Genomic DNA, 5,639 nt, shown 5'->3' on the forward strand with positions numbered 1-5,639 from the left:
AGTTTCTCTCCATTTAGATTGATGTTGGCTATAGGCTTGCTGTATATTGCCTTTACTATGTTTAGATATGTGCCTTGTATCCCTGAATCTCCAAGACTTTAAACATGAATGGATGTTGGATTTTGTCAAATGCTTTTTGAGCATCTAAGGAGATTATCATGTGTTTTTTTCTTTCAGTTTGTTAATATGATGGATCACATTCATGGATTTCGGTATATTTTGAACCACCCCTGCATACCTGGGATGAAGCCTACTTGGTCATAATGGATGATATCTTTGATGTGATCTTGTATTCGGTTTGCAAGTATTTTTTTGAGTATTTTTGCATCAATGTTCATAAGGAAGATTGGCCTGAAATTCTCTTTCTTTGTTGGGTCTTTGTGAGGTTTAGGTATCAAGATGACTGTGGCTTCATAGAATGAGTTTGGTAGTGTTCCTTCTGTTTCTATTTTGTGAAATAGTTTGAAGAGAACTAGAGTTAGCTCTTCTTTGAAGGCCTAGTAGAATTCTGCGCTGAAACCATCTGGTCCTGGGCTTTTTTTGGATGGGAGACTTTCGATGACTACTTGTATTTCCTTGGGGGATATAGGGCTATTTAATTGATGTACCTGGTCTTGATTCACTTTTGGTAAGTGGATTCGATCAAGAAAGTTGTCCATTTCATTTAGATTTTCAAATTTTGTGGCATATAGCCTTTTGAAGTAAGTCCTAATGATTGTTTGGATTTCCTCAGTGTCTGTATTTATGTCCCCCTTTTCATTTCTGATTTTGTTGATTTGGATGGTGTCTCTCTGCCTTTTAGTTAGCTTGGCTAAGGGTTTGTCTATCTTGTTGATTTTCTCAAAGAACCAGCTCTTGGTTTCATCGATTCTTTGAATTGTTTTATTTGTTTCTAATTGATTGATTTCAGCCCTGAGTTTGATTATTTCCAGCCGTCTACTCCTTTTTGGTGTGTCTGCTTCTTCTTTTTTAGAGTTTTCAGGTGAGCCATTAAGTTGCTTGAATGAGCTGTCTCGAATTTCTTCCTGAAGGCACTTAGTGCTATGAACTTTCCTCTTAGTTCATTGTGTCCCGCAAGTTTGGGTATGTTGTGCCTTCATTTTCATTGAATTCTAGGAAGACTTTAATTTCTTTATTTCTTCCCTGACCCAGCTGTCATTTAGTAGCAAGTTGTTCAGTTTCCATATGTGTGTAGGCTTTTTGTTATTTTTGTTGTCGTTGAGATCCAGTTTTAATCCATGGTGATCAGATAGGATACAAGGGATTATTTCAATCTTCTTGTATCAGTTGAGGCTCACTTTGTGACCCACTATGTGGTCTATTTTGGAAAAGATTCCATGAGGTGCTGAGAAGAAGGTAAATTCTTTTGTGTTTGGGTGTAAGGTTCTGTAAATGTCTGTTAGGTCCATTTGATCCATGACCTCTGTTAGAGACATTGTTTCTTTGTTTAATTTTTGTTTTGTTGACCTGTCCTTTGTTGAGAGTGGGGTGTTGAAGTCTCCCACTATTAATGTGTGAGGATCTATGTGTGATTTAAGTTTTATCAATGTTTCTTTTACAAATGTGGGTGCCCTTGTATTTGGGGCATAGATGTTCAGGATTGTGATGTCTTCCTGGTGGAATTTTCCCTTGATGAAGTGTCCTTCCCTATCTCTTTTGATTAATTTTGGTTGAAAGCCTATTTTATCAGATATTAGAATGGCTACTCCTGCTTGCTTCTTGGGTCCATTTGCTTGGAAAGCTGTCTTCCATCTCTTTATCCTCAGGTAATGTCTATCTTTTTGACTTAGGTGTGTTTCTTGTATGCAACAGATTGCTGGGTCTTGTTTATACATCCATTCTGTTAGTCTGTGTCTTTTTATTGGAGAACTGAGTCCATTGATGTTGAGAGAGATTAATGACCAGTGGCTGTTAGATCCTTTGATTTTGATGTTGGCTGTGGTCGTAAGTTTGTGTGCTTGGTTATTCATTGTTTTGCTGTAGTGAGGTTAATTATTTCCTGTGTTTTCTTGAAAGCAGTTTTCTTGGATTGTATTTTCCCTTCTAGTGTCTTCTGTAATGCTGGATTTGTGTGTAGGTATTGTTGAAATTTGTTTTTGTCATTGAATATCTTGTTTTCTCCGTCTATGAAGATTGAGAGTTTTGCTGGGTATAGTAGCCTGGGCTGACATCTATGTTCTCTTAGGGTCTGCATGATATCCGTCCAGGCCTTTCTGTCTTTCGTAGTCTCTGTTGAAAAATCAGGTGTGATAGATGGGTTTGCCATTATATATTACTTGGCCTTTTTCCCTTGCAGCTTTTAGTATTTTTTCTTTGTTCTGTATACTTACTGTTTTGATTATTATGTGGTGGGAGGATTTTCTTTTCTGATCTAATTTATTAGGAGTTCTGTAGGCCTCTTGTATTCTTATTTGCTTCTCCTTTAAGGTGGGGAAATTTTCTTCAATGATTTTGTTGAAAATATTTTCTGGACCTTGGAGGAGGGAATCTTCTTTTTCCTCTATTCCTATTATTCTTAGGTTTTGTCTTTTTATGTTGTCTTGGATTTCTTGGATGGTCTGTGTCAGGAATTTTTTAGATTTAACATTTTCTTTGACAGATACATCGATTTCTTCCATTGTGTCTTCCACACCTGAGAATCTTTTTTCCATTTCTTGTAGTCTATTGGTTATGCTAACCTCTGTAGTTCCTGTTTTCTTCCCTAAGTTCTTTCTCTCCACAACTTCCTCCATTTATGTTTTCTTTAATTTTTCCAATTCTATCTTCAGGTCTTGAGCCATTTTGTCGATTTCCTTCACTTGTCTCACTGTATTTTCCTGTTTTCCTCCAATTCCTTCAGCTGTTTGTTTGAACAATCCTCTGTTTCTTTTATTTCCTTCAGTGATTTAAGTATTTACTCTCTAAAGGCCACAAACTGTTTGGCTGCATCTTCCTGTATTTCTTCATGGATGGCCATAATCTGTTTTTCTTTATCTTCTATTTCTTTTTGGATGGCTATAATCTGTTTGTTTTTATCTTCCTCTATTTCTTTACAGATGGCCATAATCTGTTTGAGTTTTTCTTCCTCTAGTTCTTTACGCATTTTATTTGTTTCCTCTGTTATCCTCTTCATGAGCATAGATGTTAGGTCATCTCCTTGAATTTCATTTATGCTGGGGTGTTCAGGGCTACTTGCCCCTAGATAACTGTGTTCTGGAGATGCCATATTATTCTATCTTTTGTTGGTTGAGCTTTTACTCTGGCCTCTACCCATTGGGCTATCTTAGGTGTTTGGAGTTAGTTTCTGGTGGTTCCTGGAATCCTGTGGTAGAGAGAATCCCCTCGGCAGGAAGATGGTTTTTCCTGAAGGAAGCCACCTCAGCTTTTTAGGTATAGTCACTCTATGGCTGGTGTTTTTCAGGAGTTGCCCTAGCTCACCTCAGGCATAGAGACCTGAGTGGTAACTGTGGTCCTTTTTAGTCGAGAGGGCTCTCCTCTCACCCAGAGAAGTCCTGGAGACAGCTGCCCTGCTTCTGGGTTTCTTGCTGTAAATTTAGTGAGCTGCTGCTGTATCCTGTGTGTCCCTTGGTTTGGTCAGTTTTGTTAGGGATAACTGGTTGCCTCTTGGAACAGTATCTTGGGGTTGATCTCGGGGACCCCAGGCTTTTGTAGGTCTGAGGTTGGGGCTCTGCTCCAGTACCCAAGCGGTAATCTGTGGCGGTTGGGTACTGCTCTCCTGGTAACAGCAGGCTATCTGACGCATAGCAGGTCCCTGGGTTGGGCTGGTCTGTGGGACCTTTTCCGGGGATATACTGGGTGGCCTAAGTCTGTCTCCTTTGCTTCGTTCCCTGTGAGGCTTCCTCCCAACAGGGACTCCAGGTCTCTGGTGTCCTGGGGCACACAGTTCTGTCTGTGAGGAATAGTTGGTACAGAGTAGGTCTCTGGGCTGGCAGTGCGACCTGCATGCTAGCCTGCAGTACCACTCACAGGGGTATACTGGATGACCTAATTCAGATTCTCGTTTCCTTCCTTCCCTGTGGGATTTACTCGGGACAGGAACTCTCAGTCTCTGTTGCCCTGGGGCGCCAGCTCAATCTGTGCCGGAGAGCTGGGCAGCAGCACCTCTCTGTGCTGGAGGCGGGAAGCCAGTTCAGTGATGGCGGCTCGGACCCGCTGAGACTTTTTCCAGGGAAAGTCTGGATGACCTGTGGCCGGTCCCACTGGCTTCCTTCCCTATGGGTTTTTCTCCCGACTGGCACTCCCAGTCTCTGGTGTTTTTGTGTCCACCGATCAGCCTGGGAAGGTGATCAGGACACAGGCATGTGGCTCTGGTCCAGGGACCTAGTACCTGCTCAACCCGGGATCTCTTCCCGGTTCTGGCTGGGTGACCTGAGAGTGGATCCAACTGCTTCCCACGCACACCGTGGGGGTTTCCTCTCACCTGGGAAACAGGATTGCTGTTGTTTTAGGGCCCAGAGTTCAGTCTCTTGGTCCCTGTACGGGAAATGTTGTCCTGCTCCTCAGACGCAGTGTTCTCCTGGCGCCGCCATCTTGTCTTCCCCGGCCCTCTGCTTTCTTGCAGTGTTTTGGGGCTTCAAGCCTTGGGGTTAAAACTGTAGTTGGTGTTGACTTGTAAGCCTAGCGTGAGATGGGCCTCTGATCCCCCTTTCTGCACGTGTGCTCCAGATTCCTCAACATCACTGTTGCTCAGACTGTCCTTTCCCTATTGTGTACTCTTGGCATCGTTGCTGAAAACCCATCGGCTGTAACTACATATGTTTATTTCTGGGTCTGTACTGTTTCTTTGGCCCATGTGCCTACTTTTATACCAGTACCATGTGGTTTAGATTGTCACAGGATTTTAGAAAGTTTTGAAGTCAGGTAATAAGGTACCACCAGCTCTGTGCTTTTTGCTCAAGATTTATTTGGCCATTTGAGTCTTTTATGGTTCCATATGAATTTTAAGATAATTTTTATATTACTGTGAGCTACGTTTCTGTAATTCTGGTAAGCATTACATTTATTCTATAGATCATAATGTAAGATGTCAACATAGAGTTTAACAAAATTAATTCTTCTAATCTATAAACATAGGTGTTTTAGTCTATTTATAGTGTTATTACAGCATACCTGAGAATATCTGTTTTTAAAAAGATGTTTATCTATTTAAAAATTTTAAAAGCTGAAAAGCCAAGATTGGTGACTTTATATTTTTAGCTTCTGCCAAGGGCTCTCTTGTTTGTGCCTCAAAAATGACAGGAAAATGAAAAGAGAGCTGGGCATTTTCAGAAGAAGCCAAGTATGAGGGACAGTCCCACTTGGTAGCAATGAAGTATTTCAAGGACTAATCAATCTTCCTCAAGAACCACACTAATCCCTCTGAGGAAAATAGCCCGAATAATCTAATCATCCTGGCAAGGCCCTGCCCATTAAAGGTCTTATCACCTCAAACATTGCCATACTGGCGACCAAATTTCTGTCACATGAATCCTTAGAAAATAAATTCAGAATGCTTTTAAGCTGTTCCAAGGATGTTTTCCAGTTGCTTGAATCTTTTTAAATTTTCTTCATCAGTACCTTACTTCTCAGTGTACTGCCTTGACTTTAATTACCTTGATTAAATCTGCTCCTTAGTGATTGATTGGTTCTGTAGATGTTGT

Source organism: Psammomys obesus, unplaced genomic scaffold (genome assembly GCF_907164565.1).
Source record: "Psammomys obesus unplaced genomic scaffold, mPsaObe1.curated_primary_1811, whole genome shotgun sequence".
NCBI lineage: Eukaryota > Metazoa > Chordata > Mammalia > Rodentia > Muridae > Psammomys > Psammomys obesus.